Below are 17,500 nucleotides of genomic sequence, written 5' to 3' on the forward strand. Positions count from 1 at the left end.
CACTCTCTCTCTGTCCGTCCCTTTCCGCCCCCCCCCTCTCTCTCTCCCTCTCTCTCGATCCTCTCTCTCTCTCTCTCTCTCTCTCTCTCTCTCTCTCTCTCTCTCTCCAGAGTTATCAGTCTCTCTCTCTCTCTCTCTCTCCAGAGGTATCAGTCTCTCTCCAGTATCAGTGTATCTTCAGACTTACCCAGCATCGTTGTCCGTCCTCTTCAGTACTTTGGAGATGTGAGTAAGACTGTGTCTGAACTGAGAGAGAAACTAGAAGACTTCCTTAAAGGAGAATGGACCAAGATCTCCACTACAGGTGTGTTGAAAACAATAAGAACATCAACTTTAGACCATTGAAAGTTCCCTACTAGTCATATACATGTGGAATATGGTCTGATGATAACATTCCCTCTCTCTGTCAATGTGTTTGTGTGTCTGTAGTGAATATAGTGGATGTTGTACTGCCTCCAGAGCCCAAGACCAGAGAACAGTTGTTACAATGTGAGTCTCTTTATTGTGAAGTAACTAACAGTCTCTTTTTACTGACACTCCTAACAATCCCTCTAGAAATATATAGCAATAGTAGATCTAATCAAAGACTGGGTATCTATCTGACTCCTCATATTTCTCTGATTTGATCTCTGCTGGGCTCTAATCAAAGACAGGGTAGATACAGTATCTGACTTAACTTATTGTTCTGACTCCCCTCATTGGTCTCTGCTCTTCTCCCAGATTCCTGTCAGCTCACACTGGACCCAAACACAGCACAGACACACCTCTCTCTGTCTGAAGGGAACAGAAAGGTGACACGTACAGACCAAGTCCAACCATATCCTGTCCATCCAGACAGATTCACCAACTGGTACCAGGTTCTGTGTAGAGAGGGTCTGTCTGGACGCTGTTACTGGGAGGTGGAGAGGACTGGTGGTGTTGTTACAGCAGTCTCATATAAAGACATCAGCAGAACAGAAGACAGATAGAGGTAATGATGGTGTATTTGGAAACAATAACAAGTCCTGGAGTTTAAAGTGCTCTAGAGGTGGTTATTGGTTCAGACACAATAATGTTGTGACTAAAGTATCAGGCCCTCAGTCCTCCAGAGTAGGAGTGTACCTGGATCACAAGGCAGGTACTCTGTCCTTCTACAGTGTCTCTGACACAATGACCCTCCTCCACAGAGTCCAGACCACATTCACTCAGCCCCTCTATCCTGGGTTTGGTCTCTCTGGTTCTGCTGAGCTGGTTAAACTGTAAACTGATTAGTTATTAATTAAAATTCAATCCAATGTTTTAATCTTGTCCATTTCCATGAATCATGATGTCTGGTGTTGATGTATATTGGTTGTCATTCAGAACCATTGATATGTTTTCTCAGTTGGTTCTCTGTCTCTATGTAATTCTCCTCAGTATCATTGATCAGCTTGTTGGCTCGGTCCTAATTGATGTGTTCTCTGTCACCTGGAGCTGCATGGAAAATGGTCCAGGAACTAAAGGACAATTCAGGACTAGTCAGCCCACTACAAGCTGGTATCACTTACTTTCTACTAAACTATATGGTCTGGTTTCCCAGACACAGATGAATCCTAGTCCTGGACTAAACAGTATGTTCAATGTAGATGTCCAGGAAACCGGCCCTAAATGTGTCATCTTTCATCCTCCCATACTGCTCAGTCCAGCAACATTAAACCTGTCCAGCAGGTGGTGCTGTTGACCAAACAATAAAACCAGCAGATATCTTGACTTGCCACTCAGTATATCAGTAATGTTCAGAATAGTACTTTAATATCATTGGAGATTGATGGTCTTTTTAATCCACTATCCAGAGTCAGGAACAGATGAAGTTAGGTCTGCTACTGTTCAGTGATTAAATATGATTTATGGTGATGGGAAATAATAAAAAACACTCAACTTCATCTAGTAATAGTTTTCCTTTGTTATTTATTCCAAGGTGTGTCTTTAACTTGTAAATGTATTGTGTGGAGGTGAGCTAGTGGTGTGGCTGATATAATAGAATGAAAAGGGAGGATGGGAGGAAGAGGGGAGGAGTGAAGGGCTGTTGAAGAAACCAGATGAGGAAGAGGAAGATGTTCAGGGGAATTACTGTCTCTGTTCCAAATGGTTCCCTATTCCCTACGTAGTGCACTACGGTGCTTCTGACCAGGTCTAAAGTAGTGTTCTACGTAGGGAATAGGGTGTAGATTTATTACAATATCATGCTTTAGTGTTTGGCACAACAATATATTAGATCTCCACCCCCCCACTTCCTGTCTGTCATCCCCCAGTTCTGTTTAGACTTCCTCTCATTGAACTGGGCCTCATTCTAAATGGTCACTTTGTATTGATAGTCCATACTGGTCTTTACTATGGTTCTACATACAGTACCTGTATTGATAGTCCATACTGGTCTTTACTATGGTTCTACATACAGTACCTGTATTGATAGTCCATACTGGTCTTTACTATGGTTCTACATACAGTACCTGTATTGATAGTCCATACTGGTCTTTACTATGGTTCTACATACAGTACCTGTATTGATAGTCCATACTGGTCTTTACTATGGTTCATACTGGTCTTTACTATGGTTCTACATACAGTATCTGTATTGATAGTCCATACTGGTCTTTACTATGGATACAGTCTGTATTGATAGTCCATACTGGTCTTTACTATGGTTCTACATACAGTACCTGTATTGATAGTCCATACTGGTCTTTACTATGGTTCTACATACAGTACCTGTATTGATAGTCCATACTGGTCTTTACTATGGTTCTACATACAGTACCTGTATTGATAGTCCATACTGGTCTTTACTATGGTTCTACATACAGTACCTGTATTGATAGTCCATACTGGTCTTTACTATGGTTCTACATACAGTATCTGTATTGATAGTCCATACTGGTCTTTACTAAGGTTCTACATACAGTATCCTTCACATATTCCATCTCTACAACTTTATCTGGTTCTCTCCCACTTCCCTTCCATCTCTCCTTTCTAAGTGTGAACTTGTCCACTTCCCTTCGTGGATTTAAAGGAGATGACTGGTTTATGTAAACTCCCTCTACCCCATGTCAACACCAATCCAATGCTTTTACATTTGTGAGGAGTAGAGAAGGAATGTTCCACTTCAGAAGGAAGGAGAGATTATTGGGTCTCCCCCATGGAGTGATGATAGAGGGATGTGAAAGAGGAGAGAGGTAATGGTTGTACTCCCCCATGGAGTGATGATAGAGGGATGTGAAAGAGGAGAGAGGTAATGGTTGTACTCCCCCATGGAGTGATGATAGAGGGATGTGAAAGAGGAGAGAGGTAATGGTTGTACTCCCCCATGGAGTGATGATAGAGGGATGTGAAAGAGGAGAGAGGTAATGGTTGTACTCCCCCATGGAGTGATGATAGAGGGATGTGAAAGAGGAGAGAGGTAATGGTTGTACTCCCCCATGGAGTGATGATAGAGGATGAAAGAGGAGAGAGGTAATGGTTGTACTCCCCATGGAGTGATGATAGAGGGATGTGAAAGAGGAGAGAGGTAATGGTTGTACTCCCCATGGAGTGATGATAGAGGGATGTGAAAGAGGAGAGAGGTAATGGTTGTACTCCCCATGGAGTGATGATAGAGGGATGTGAAAGAGGAGAGAGGTAATGGTTGTACTCCCCCATGGAGTGATGATAGAGGGATGTGAAAGAGGAGAGAGGTAATGGTTGTACTCCCCATGGAGTGATGATAGAGGGATGTGAAAGAGGAGAGAGGTAATGGTTGTACTCCCCATGGAGTGATGATAGAGGGATGTGAAAGAGGAGAGAGGTAATGGTTGTACTCCCCCATGGAGTGATGATAGAGGGATGTGAAAGAGGAGAGAGGTAATGGTTGTACTCCCCCATGGAGTGATGATAGAGGGATGTGAAAGAGGAGAGAGGTAATGGTTGTACACCCTGGATTCAAATACTGTTTGAAATCTTACAAATACTTTGAACATTTCCTTTAGTCCTCCAGGCGGGCGGGTTTGTTTGTACTTTTAGGACTTTTCTATTGGTTCCATTACAACAAACTCAATCAAACACTGCTTATTAAATATTCAACATTATTTTAACGCAGGTCTGTTTCCACGTGCAATCAGCCTGTAACGTCTTGTATGATCTCATCAGGTAAAGGTGTGTCAAATAGAAAGGCAAGTCTCACCACTGAGAGGAAAACATCACTGGTCCACCTCTGCATCAGGTCAGCTATGTTGATCAGTACTGTCCCAGGGATGCTGGGAGCAGAGATGAACTCCCCTGACCTGGTACCACCTATGGAGTTGTCATTTTAATATCAGTTTAACCCCATTGCTGCTATAACACATAAACCATGTTAATAGAATGAAATGGATCCAGGTTCCATTTATTCTACATTAGATTTACTGCCTGTGGAACACTTCTCCAAAGTGTCTGAAATCAAGATGACTGCAGGTCTGAATCCCAAACTAATGGGGGGAAATGGCTCCATCTAATAAGAATGGTATTTAGAGGTATGAACCTTTCTACTGGGGTGAACCATCCCCTTAACATACAGAACCAGTCAAAAGTTTGGACACACCTACTCATTCAAGGGTTTTTCATTATTTTTACTATTTTCTACATTGTAGAATAATAGTGAGGACATCAAAACTATGAAATAACACATATGGAATCATGTAGTAACCAACAACGTGTTCAACAAATCAAGTGGAGGCCAGGTCATCTGATGCAGCACTCCATCACTCTCCTTCTTGGTCAAATAGCCCTTACACAGCCTGGAGGGGTGTTGGGTCATTGTCCTGCTGAAAAACAAATGATAGTCCCACTAAGCACAAACCAGATGGGATGTCGTATCACTGCAGAATGCTGTGGTAGGCATGCTGGTTAAGTATGACTATCATGGTGGTGCCCCCGGTAAAGCACCATCACACCTCCTCCTCCATGCTTCACGGTGGAAAATACACATGCAGAGATCATCCGTTCATCTACTCTGCTTCTCACAAAGACATAACACCTCCTCCTCCATGCTTCACGATGGAAAATACACATGCAGAGATCATCTGTTCACCTACTCTGCTTCTCACAAAGACATCACACCTCCTCCTCCATGCTTCACGGTGGAAAATACACATGCAGAGATCATCTGTTCATCTACTCTGCTTCTCACAAAGACATCACACCTCCTCCTCCATGCTTCACGGTGGAAAATACACATGCAGAGATCATCTGTTCATCTACTCTGCTTCTCACAAAGACATCACACCTCCTCCTCCATGCTTCACGGTGGAAAATACACATGCAGAGATCATCTGTTCACCTACTCTGCTTCTCACAAAGACATCACACCTCCTCCTCCATGCTTCACGGTGGAAAATACACATGCAGAGATCATCTGTTCACCTACTCTGCTTCTCACAAAGACACGGCACTTGGAACCAGAAGTCTTAAATTTGAACTCATCAGACCAAAGGACAGATTTCCACCGGTCTAATGTCCATTGGTCTTGTTTCTTGGCCCAAGCAAGTCTCTTCTTCTTATTGATGTCCTTTAGCAGTGGTTTCTTTGCAGCAATTGATAGTGAGGGTGTTTTCTGTTAACAGAATGTGTTTCTTGTTAAAAGGCTGAATATCACTAAAGGGAATAAGCAAAGACACTATGTGTAATTCTGGGATTGAGTTTACAGTAAAACCCTATGAACCTGAAAGGGACTGCAGTGTGCTCCAGTCTCCAGCAGGGGGCACTAAAACCCTTGTACTTATTGGTATAATTCTATAATGAACTATAGTGATCTGTACTTATTGGTATAATTCTATAATGAACTATAGTTATCTGTACTTATTGGTATAATTCTATAATGAACTATAGTTATCTGTTCTTATTATTTCCTGGATATAATGTATAGGTGCTCCACCAATATAATTGATCCAAGGAACTAGAGGGGAGGGGAACCCCGCCTAGAGGAAAGAACTTAGATTTAGAAACAATGGAGGAGTAAAGTCGAGGGGGTCTGGTTATTAGCATAAAGGAACTAGAGGGGAGGGGAACCCCGCCTAGAGGAAAGAACTTAGATTTAGAAACAATGGTGGAGTAAAGCCGAGGGGATCTGGTTTTTAGCATAAAGTGGAGGGACGATGACACTTCTATCAGCATGAAACTGTATAAAAGGACTGAGTCCGGCAGTTGTAACAGTGAAAGTATAAAATAAATATTAGTGTGGCCGCTGCAGATTGGGAGTTCTGTGTTTCATCTGTTCTGGATGGTTCAGTTCAGTGGGGTTATTCACCTGTCTTGTTCAGGTGGTTCATCTGTTCTGGATGGTTCAGTTCAGTGGGGTTATTCACCTGTCTTGTTCAGGTGGTTCATCTGACCAGTCTGTTCAGACCTGTTTGAGTTAGGATTGTGTTGTCTGATTCAGTCTGTTCAGTTTGTTTGAGTTAGGATTGTGTTGACTGATTCAGTCTGTTCAGTCTGTTTGAGTTAGGATTGTGTTGTCTGATTCAGTTTGTTCAGTCTGTTTGAGTTAGGATTGTGTTGACTGATTCAGTTTGTTCAGACTTGTTTGTTCAGTCTGTTTGAGTTTGCGCCCAAACGCAACCCATTCATCTTATTGAATCAGTCTGAGTCAGGTGGGTCATTCAATTCATCCAGCTCGCTCATTCGCTCATCTGGGGCATTTATTCCATCTCATTCATCTGTCCTGTTGACTGTTCTGTTCCATCCAGTTTGGAGTGGCAACTGTCCATCTGCATGGTGGAATAGAATGAAATAAAAGACCTATGTTGACCGCCTATTGTGCCGAGGAAGTGAATTAATTAGGGACTACTCAGACAGGTAAAACCCTGTGGTTACCGCTTGGCTGTGTTGAGGAAGTGAATCAGTAAAGGACTGCTCAGACAGGTAAAACCCTGTATAATACCGCTTGGCTGTGTCGAGGAAGTGAATCAGTAAAGGACTACTCAGACAGGTAAAACCCTGTGGTTACCGCTTGGCTGTGTTGAGGAAGTGAATCAGTAAAGGACTGCTCAGACAGGTAAAACCCTGTGGTTACCGCTTGGCTGTGTTGAGGAAGTGAATCAGTAAAGGACTGCTCAGACAGGTAAAACCCTGTGGTTACCGCTTGGCTGTGTTGAGGAAGTGAATCAGTAAAGGACTGCTCAGACAGGTAAAACCCTGTGGTTACCGCTTGGCTGTGTTGAGGAAGTGAATCAGTAAAGGACTGCTCAGACAGGTAAAACCCTGTGGTTACCGCTTGGCTGTGTTGAGGAAGTGAATCAGTAAAGGACTGCTCAGACAGGTAAAACCCTGTGGTTACCGCTTGGCTGTGTTGAGGAAGTGAATCAGTAAAGGACTGCTCAGACAGGTAAAACCCTGTGGTTACCGCTTGGCTGTGTTGAGGAAGTGAATCAGTAAAGGACTGCTCAGACAAGTAAAACCCTGTGGTTACTGATTGGCTGTGTCGAGGAAGTATATCAGAAAAAGGATGAATTTGCAGGTGGTTTAGGAAGCGTAAGAGGTGTGTAAAAGTTCTCTGCTGTTGGTGCTGAATGGGTTGCACACTACTTCTCCCGGACCGTCACTTGACTGTGACCTGGCAGGGAGGACGCACCCAGTCCCACACTACTTCTCCCGGACCGTCACTTGACTGTGACCTGGCAGGGAGGACGCACCCAGTCCCACGCTACTTCTCCCGGACCGTCACTTGACTGTGACCTGGTAGGGAGGACGCACCCAGTCCCACGCTACTTCTCCCGGACCGTCACTTGACTGTGACCTGGTAGGGAGGACGCACCCAGTCCCACGCTACTTCTCCCGGACCGTCACTTGACTGTGACCTGGTAGGGAGGACGCATCCAGTCCCACACCGAAGGAGGCAAGTGTGAATGGTGCATGAATAACCATTGAACTAATATAATACTAGAAGTTTGAACAGGATAAATTAAAAATACATGAACATTACTAAATAAAACGTGAGCTGGGTGGGCATTCTATGTTGTGTGTCTGGTTTGTCTATTTCTATGTTTGGCCTGATATGGTTCTCAATCAGAGACAGGTGTTAGTCATTGTCTCTGATTGGGAACCATATTTAGGTAGCCTGTTTTGTGTTGGGTTTTGTGGGTGATTGTTCCTGTCTCTGTGTTTGCACCAGATAGGGCTGGTTAGGTTTTCACACGTTTATTGTTTTTGTTAGTTTATTCATGTCTAGTCGTCTTCATATATTAAACATCAATAACCACCACGCTGCATTTTGGTCCGCCTCTCTTTCACCAGAAGAAAACCCTTACAGGTATATAGTTAATATACAGTACCACAGATAAGGACTGAGGAGGTGTGGTATATAGTTAATATACAGTACCACAGATAAGGACTGAGGAGGTGTGGTATATAGTTAATATACAGTACCACAGATAAGGCCTCTCTTTCACCAGAAGAAAACCCTTACAGGTATATAGTTAATATACAGTACCACAGATAAGGACTGAGGAGGTGTGGTATATAGTTAATATACAGTACCACAGATAAGGACTGAGGAGGTGTGGTATATAGTTAATATACAGTACCACAGATAAGGCCTCTCTTTCACCAGAAGAAAACCCTTACAGGTATATAGTTAATATACAGTACCACAGATAAGGCCTCTCTTTCACCAGAAGAAAACCCTTACAGGTATATAGTTAATATACAGTACCACAGATAAGGCCTCTCTTTCACCAGAAGAAAACCGTTACAGACCAGGAGGGAGAAATCTAACAACAAGAGAAACAGAGAGGTTTTAATAAAGTCAATAGCACAATACAACGAAACTAGGGAGCAAAATAAATAGGAATATCGCAGGAAGTTAAAGGAATAAACAGACAAATAAACCCGGAAACAAGAATATCAGTAACTTTAGAACAAATAAGGAAGTTAATAAATGAAAGAGCAGCAATAATACAAATATAAACTGTCAGTAGACTAATATTAAAGACAACACTAGTAACTAGCAGACCTAAAACAGAAAAAGGAATACAACTGAGACTGACGGTAAGGAAGACCACAAATACAGGCTGCAAAAATGAGTAAAACAGCAGTATAAATTCTGGGCGCCAGGCGTCCCCTATGTAAGGAAGAACTAATAGAAATGTTTAGAAATGGGAAAACGCAGCAGGAAAATGGGCACTAAATGGTCAGAGGAGGGAACATTTGATGTCTCAGTATGTGAGGAAATGGAAACTCTAATAAAAACACATAAAACAAGTGAGACAGGAGAGAAAAGGATCAATAAAAGAGAACACGAGGTGCTAAACATGTTCAAAGCAGAAGGATTGTTGGAAAGTATAAAGAAAACTGGAGGAATGTTGAAGAAAGAATGAAAAGTCAGACAGGAAGAAGGTGGAATGGTTGGCAGAACCCCCACCATGCACCAGTAGGTAAAACCCCCACCATGCACCAGTGGGTAAAACCTCCACCATACACCAGTAGGTAAAACCTCCACTATACACCAGTGGGTAAAACCCCCACCATACACCAGTAGGTAAAACCTCCACCATACACCAGTGGGTAAAATCCCCACCATGCACCAGTAGGTAAAACCTCCACCATACACCAGTGGGTAAAACCCCCACCATACACCAGTAGGTAAAACCTCCACCATACACCAGTGGGTAAAACCCCCACCATGCACCAGTAGGTAAAACCTCCACCATACACCAGTGGGTAAAACCAGTGGGTAAAACCTCCACCATACACCAGTGGGTAAAACCAGTGGGTAAAACCTCCACCATACACCAGTAGGTAAAACCTCCACCATACACCAGTGGGTAAAACCAGTAGGTAAAACCTCCACCATACACCAGTGTGTAAAACCAGTAGGTAAAACCTCCACCATACACCAGTGGGTAAAACCAGTGGGTAAAACCTCCACCATACACCAGTGGGTAAAACCCCCACCATACACCAGTGGGTAAAACCAGTAGGTAAAACCTCCACCATACACCAGTAGGTAAAACCAGTGGGTAAAACCCCCACCATACACCAGTGGGTAAAACCAGTAGGTAAAACCTCCACCATACACCAGTAGGTAAAACCTCCACCATACACCAGTGGGTAAAACCAGTAGGTAAAACCTCCACCATACACCAGTGTGTAAAACCAGTAGGTAAAACCTCCACCATACACCAGTGTGTAAAACCAGTAGGTAAAACCTCCACCATACACCAGTGGGTAAAACCAGTGGGTAAAACCTCCACCATACACCAGTGGGTAAAACCCCCACCATACACCAGTGGGTAAAACCAGTAGGTAAAACCTCCACCATACACCAGTAGGTAAAACCAGTGGGTAAAACCCCCACCATACACCAGTGGGTAAAACCAGTAGGTAAAACCTCCACCATACACCAGTGGGTAAAACCTCCACCATAAACCAGTGGGTAAAACCTCCACCATGCACCAGTGGGTAAAACCCCCACCATACACCAGTAGGTAAAACCAGTGAGTAAAACCTCCACCATGCACCAGTGGGTAAAACCTCCACCATGCACCAGTGGGTAAAACCCCCACCATACACCAGTGGGTAAAACCTCCACCATACACCAGTGGGTAAAACCTCCACCATGCACCAGTGGGTAAAACCTCCACCATACACCAGTAGGTAAAACCTCCACCATGCACCAGTAGGTAAAACCTCCACCATGCACCAGTAGGTAAAACCTCCACCATACACCAGTGGGTAAAACCTCCACCATGCAGTAGTGGGTAAAACCAGTGGGTAAAACCTCCACCATACACCAGTAGGTAAAACCTCCAACATACACCAGTAGGTAAAACCCCCACCATGCACCAGTGGGTAAAACCTCCACCATACACCAGTGGGTAAAACCTCCACCATACACCAGTGGGTAAAACCCCCACCATACACCAGTGGGTAAAACCAGTGGGTAAAACCTCCACCATACACCAGTGGGTAAAACCAGTGGGTAAAACCTCCACCATACACCAGTGGGTAAAACCTCCACCATACACCAGTAGGTAAAACCAGTGGGTAAAACCTCCACCATACACCAGTGGGTAAAACCTCCACCATGCACCAGTGGGTAAAACCTCCACCATACACCAGTAGGTAAAACCAGTGGGTAAAACCTCCACCATACACCAGTGGGTAAAACCAGTGGGTAAAACCCCCACCATGCACCAGTGGGTAAAACCAGTGGGTAAAACCTCCACCATACACCAGTGGGTAAAACCTCCACCATACACCAGTGGGTAAAACCTCCACCATACACCAGTGGGTAAAACCTCCACCATGCACCAGTAGGTAAAACCAGTGGGTAAAACCCCCACCATGCACCAGTAGGTAAAACCAGTGGGTAAAACCTCCACCATACACCAGTAGGTAAAACCTCCACCATACACCAGTGGGTAAAACCCCCACCATACACCAGTGGGTAAAACCTCCACCATACACCAGTGGGTAAAACCAGTGGGTAAAACCTCCACCATACACCAGTAGGTAAAACCTCCACCATACACCAGTAGGTAAAACCAGTGGGTAAAACCTCCACCATACACCAGTGGGTAAAACCTCCACCATGCACCAGTGGGTAAAACCAGTAGGTAAAACCCCCTGGTGTCCAGAGTGGTGGAAATAAAGAGAGAAACAAAGGTGGAAGATGAGAAGGAGACTCCCTCTGTGGCCTCTCAGGTAAAAGAAAAGGACCTGGAAAGGACAGGGGAGACTGAGCAATGTGCAGGAAGGAACCCAGAAAAGTTGAACAGTTATGAAAGATTATGTGGAAATAGGAAAACAAGTGTGAATGATTTGGTAATATGGGTTATTAATAAATGTGATATTTAAGGTGCAATACTGGAATAAGACATTAAGTCATCCATATTCTCCAGTAATACATTTGCAAACTTTATAGTTTAGGTTCTAATACAAGGTATTAAGTTTTGTGACCAATGAATTATTATCCGGGGAAGTGTGTAGCGCTGCCTTGGAAAATAGTTAATAGAAGGTGTGTATTATTTAAAGAAGGGAAAGGTTTGGGAATAATAACGACCCTGTTTCTCCCTGTAAGATGGAGGATTTTAATAAAGCCATGGAGTCGGTGAAAGAAGCACGAGAGCTTTCTACCAATTCATCTGGAATATGGGGAATTAATATATGTACTTAGCTACATAAAGACTGGGTATGTGAGGACATTGGTATAATTAATAGATGTACTTAGCTACATAAAGACTGGGTATGTGAGGACATTGGTATAATTAATATATGTACTTAGCTACATAAAGACTGGGTATGTGAGGACATTGATATAATTAATAGATGTACTCAGCTACAAAAAGACTGGGTATGTGAGGACATTGGTATAATTAATAGATGAACTCAGCTACATAAAGACTGGGTATGTGAGGACAATGGTATAATTAATAGATGTACTTAGCTACATAAAGACTGGGTATGTGAGGACATTGATATAATTAATAGATGAACTCAGCTACATAAAGACTGGGTATGTGAGGACATTGATATAATTTGTATTTCGGCTTTGATGGCAGGTTTGAAACCTGTGATCAAAACGACTGTAACGGCTGTCGTCCTCCTCTCCTGAGGAGTAATAGGAAGGACTGTAACTCCTCTCCTGAGGAGTAATAGGAAGGACTGTAACGGCTGTCGTCCTCCTCTCCTGAGGAGTAATAGGAAGGACTGTAACGGCTGTCGTCCTCCTCTCCTGAGGAGTAATAGGAAGGACTGTAACGGCTGTCGTCCTCCTCTCCTGAGGAGTAATAGGAAGGACTGTAACGGCTGTCGTCCTCCTCTCCTGAGGAGTAATAGGAAGGACTGTAACGGCTGTCGTCCTCCTCTCCTGAGGAGTAATAGGAAGGACTGTAACGGCTGTCGTCCTCCTCTCCTGAGGAGTAATAGGAAGGACTGTAACGGCTGTCGTCCTCCTCTCCTGAGGAGTAATAGGAAGGACTGTAACGGCTGTCGTCCTCCTCTCCTGAGGAGTAATAGGAAGGACTGTAACGGCTGTCGTCCTCCTCTCCTGAGGAGTAATAGGAAGGACTGTAACGGCTGTCGTCCTCCTCTCCTGAGGAGTAATAGGAAGGACTGTAACGGCTGTCGTCCTCCTCTCCTGAGGAGTAATAGGAAGGGCTGTAACGGCTGTCGTCCTCCTCTCCTGAGGAGTAATAGGAAGGATCGGAGGACCAATGCGCAGCGTGGTAAGTGTTCATGATACTTTTAATAGAACACAGAAAAATACCAAAATAACAACGTGAAACAAACACCGAAACAGTTCTGTGTGGAACACACAGACACAGAAAATAATCACCCACAAATCAAGGGTGAAAACAGGCTGCCTGGGACAATGATTGCCTCTGATTGAGAACCATACCAGGCCAAACACAGAAATACCAACTCATAGAAAAACAAACATAGACAACCCACCCAACTCACGCCCTGACCATTCTAAAAAAGACATAACAAAAGAACTAAGGTCAGAACGTGACAACGGCAATTGTGGGGGTTGTGGATAAAATAGAGCAAGATGTTTTGAGAGTGGAATATAACTAACTATAGTCACTAACTATAGTTTCAATGGCCAAGATAAACCACAGAAATGTAGTGTAAAAACATCACAGCGTAGGGAGACAGAGTCCTGTTTTAGGGGCTATTTGGTCATTGGAGAAGGGAGTGTAAAGACATCACAGCGTAGGGAGACAGAGTCCTGTTTTAGGGGCTATTTGGTCATTGGAGAAGGGAGTGTAAAGACATCACAGCGTAGGGAGACAGAGTCCTGTTTTAGGGGCTATTGGTCATTGGAGAAGGGAGTGTAAAGACATCACAGCGTAGGGAGACAGAGTCCTGTTTTAGGGGCTATTTGGTCATTGGAGAAGGGAGTGTAAAGACATCACAGCGTAGGGAGACAGAGTCCTGTTTTAGGGGCTATTTGGTCATTGGAGAAGGGAGTGTAAAGACATCACAGCGTAGGGAGACAGAGTCCTGTTTTAGGGGCTATTGGTCATTGGAGAAGGGAGTGTAAAGACATCACAGCGTAGGGAGACAGAGTCCTGTTTTAGGGGCTATTGGTCATTGGAAAAGGGAGTGTAAAGACATCACAGCGTAGGGAGACAGAGTCCTGTTTTAGGGGCTATTGGTCATTGGAGAAGGGAGTGTAAAGACATCACAGCGTAGGGAGACAGAGTCCTGTTTTAGGGGCTATTGGTCATTGGAGAAGGGAGTGTAAAGACATCACAGCGTAGGGAGACAGAGTCCTGTTTTAGGGGCTATTGGTCATTGGAGAAGGGAGTGTAAAGACATCACAGCGTAGGGAGACAGAGTCCTGTTTTAGGGGCTATTGGTCATTGGAAAAGGGAGTGTAAAGTGGGACTGGAACCTGCTGCATTCGAAGGAAATGACGCTATACCTGCGTTTGCATCTTTTTCAAAAGAGCAACAACAAATCCTTTTGAGAGCAGCAGGAGAGGAAATGTCACATATCGGTGTATCGCCTCGGTTCGATTCATAGTGGTTCATAGAGGTTACAGATTCTATGTGAAGGATGTTGTATGAGATCACTTCTTACCCAACTTTTTAGTAGAGGCCAGGGATCACAGGAAAACATATTTTGGGTTGAAGAATCTGGTGAAATGCCAGGGATCACAGGAAAACGTATTTTGGGTTGAAGAATCTGGTGAAATGCCAGGGATCACAGGAAAACGTATTTTGGGATGAAGAATCTGGTGAAATGCCAGGGATCACAGGAAAACGTATTTTGGGATGAAGAATCTCAGTGAAATGCCAGGGGAAGGGATTCTAAAGGGAACACATTTAAATTATATGGCCAAACACTCCTTGTTAATTCAGAAAGCCTTGATGTTTATTTTTATAACATTTGATGTGATTTTATTCTGAAATATATTTAAATTTGATGTGGTTTTATTCTGAAATAGGTTTCTAGAATGTAGGAAAGTGGTGGAGGGGTAACGAGGAATTAGCAAAGGGGTTACTAAACCTAAAATGAAGTGGACATGTTTTCAGTTAGTTCATGAACATTGTGGTGGTTATGGAGAATAGGACTGAATAAAAGATACATAAACGTTGGTGGGTTGAAACAAACAAATATTTAATGATGAGAGTAAAGACAGTGGATTTACAATTATCATGTTTGGTTTATAATTCATACATTTTGACTTGCTGATTAAAATGTAACATAGTGAATGCTAACGAAATGTACAATTTCTTTTCCAGAAAAGGGGGTTTCATTATCTCTCGTTGGAATGTCCCCGGAGACTGTGGTATCGGGGAGAGCAGGATAAAAGTATCTGGATTAGGCCATAAACAGACTTCCAGATAAGTGAGGCCTTGTTCAGGTGTGTTTTTGACCTACGGTTCACCAGCACACACAATTTACTGGTTACCAATATGCATTAGTGGTGTTGATACTGTGGGATTTATTTTGGATGGGGTCTTTTCAATTCAGTTGTAAATTGGGTTTGCAGAAGGATGGAAATGTTTGGAAGGTTTTGAAATGGTTTGTGAAGGACAGGGAAAGAAAAGGGAGAGGAAATATTTAATGGTGTCAAATGCCCTGTATCCTGACTTTCTGGTGAGACCAGAACAATCTCACTAGAAATGATAGAAACAGGTGGGATTTAATTATGAAATGAATGAGAAGCACCAGTTTCTACTCCATTGCTTTATGAGATAAGTTGATTGGTTATTCAAATTAGTTTATTTTTGATTTAACATGTTTTTGAATCATGTTTGAGACTGGAACACATAGGGTTTTACTGCCCCCTGCTGGAGACTGGAGCACACTGCAGTCCCTTTCAGGTCCATAGGGTTTTACTGCCCCCTGCTGGAGACTGGAGCACACTGCAGTCCCTTTCAGGTCCATAGGGTTTTACTGCCCCCTGCTGGAGACTGGAGCACACTGCAGTCCCTTTCAGGTCCATAGGGTTTTACTGCCCCCTGCTGGAGACTGGAGCACACTGCAGCCCCTTTCAGGTCCATAGGGTTTTACTGCCCCCTGCTGGAGACTGGAGCACACTGCAGTCCCTTTCAGGTCCATAGGGTTTTACTGCCCCCTGCTGGAGACTGGAGCACACTGCAGTCCCTTTCAGGTCCATAGGGTTTTACTGCCCCCTGCTGGAGACTGGAGCACACTGCAGTCCCTTTCAGGTCCATAGGGTTTTACTGCCCCCTGCTGGAGACTGGAGCACACTGCAGTCCCTTTCAGGTCCATAGGGTTTTACTGCCCCCTGCTGGAGACTAGAGCACACTAGCAGTCCATTTCAGGTCCATACAGGTTTTACTGCCCCCTGCTGGAGACTGGAGCACACTGCAGTCCCTTTCAGGTCCATAGGGTTTTACTGCCCCCTGCTGGAGACTGGAGCACACTAGTAAAGACCTTTCAGGTCCATACAGGTTTTATGTTTTAGTAAAGACCAGTATGGACTATCAATACAGATACTGTATGTAGAACCATAGTAAAGACCAGTATGGACTATCAATACAGGTACTGTATGTAGAACCATAGTAAAGACCAGTATGGACTATCAATACAGGTACTGTATGTAGAACCATAGTAAAGCCCAGTATGGACTATCAATACAGGTACTGTATGTAGAACCATAGTAAAGCCCAGTATGGACTATCAATACAGATACTGTATGTAGAACCATAGTAAAGACCAGTATGGACTATCAATACAGGTGCTGTATGTAGAACCATAGTAAAGACCAGTATGGACTATCAATACAGATACTGTATGTAGAACCATAGTAAAGACCAGTATGGACTATCAATACAGGTACTGTATGTAGAACCATAGTAAAGACCAGTATGGACTATCAATACAGGTACTGTATGTAGAACCATAGTAAAGACCAGTATGGACTATCAATACAAAGTGACCATTTAGAATGAGTCCCAGTTCAATGAGAGGAAGTCTTAACAGAACTGGGGGATGACAGACAGGAAGTGGGAGGTGGAGATCTAATATATTTTTGTGCCAAACACTAAAGCATGATATTGTAATAAATCTACACCCTATTCCCTACGTAGAACACTACTTTAGACCTGGTCAGAAGCACCGTAGTGCACTACGTAGGGAATAGGGAACCATTTGGAACAGAGACAGTAATTCCCCTGAACATCTTCCTCTTCCTCATCTGGTTTCTTCAACAGCCCTTCACTCCTCCCCTCTTCCTCCCCTCCTCCCTTTTCATTCTATTCTATCAGCCACACCACTAGCTCACCTCCACACAATACATTTACAAGTTAAAGACACACCTTGGAATAAATAACAAAGGAAAACTATTACGAGATGAAGTTGAGTGTTTTTTATTATTTCCCATCACCATAAATCCTATTTAATCACTGAACAGTAGCAGACCTAACTTCATCTGTTCCTGACTCTGGATAGTGGATTAAAAAGACCATCAATCTCCAATGATATTAAAGTACTATTCTGAACATTACTGATATACTGAGTGGCAAGTCAAGATATCTGCTGGTTTTATTGT

The 17,500-nt window shown here is 43.5% G+C and overlaps 1 protein-coding gene and 1 pseudogene across 1 annotated transcript in view; both read left to right on the forward strand.

The window, feature by feature from the left end:
- The window catches only part of LOC135561383 (tripartite motif-containing protein 16-like), a 7,248-nt pseudogene extending 5,347 nt beyond the window's left edge, over positions 1-1,901 (forward strand).
- The window catches only part of LOC135561380 (E3 ubiquitin/ISG15 ligase TRIM25-like), a 426,185-nt gene that overhangs the window by 236,118 nt on the left and 172,567 nt on the right, over positions 1-17,500 (forward strand). The window lies entirely within an intron of this gene.

Source organism: Oncorhynchus nerka, linkage group LG17 (genome assembly GCF_034236695.1).
Source record: "Oncorhynchus nerka isolate Pitt River linkage group LG17, Oner_Uvic_2.0, whole genome shotgun sequence".
NCBI classification, from domain to species: Eukaryota; Metazoa; Chordata; class Actinopteri; order Salmoniformes; family Salmonidae; genus Oncorhynchus; species Oncorhynchus nerka.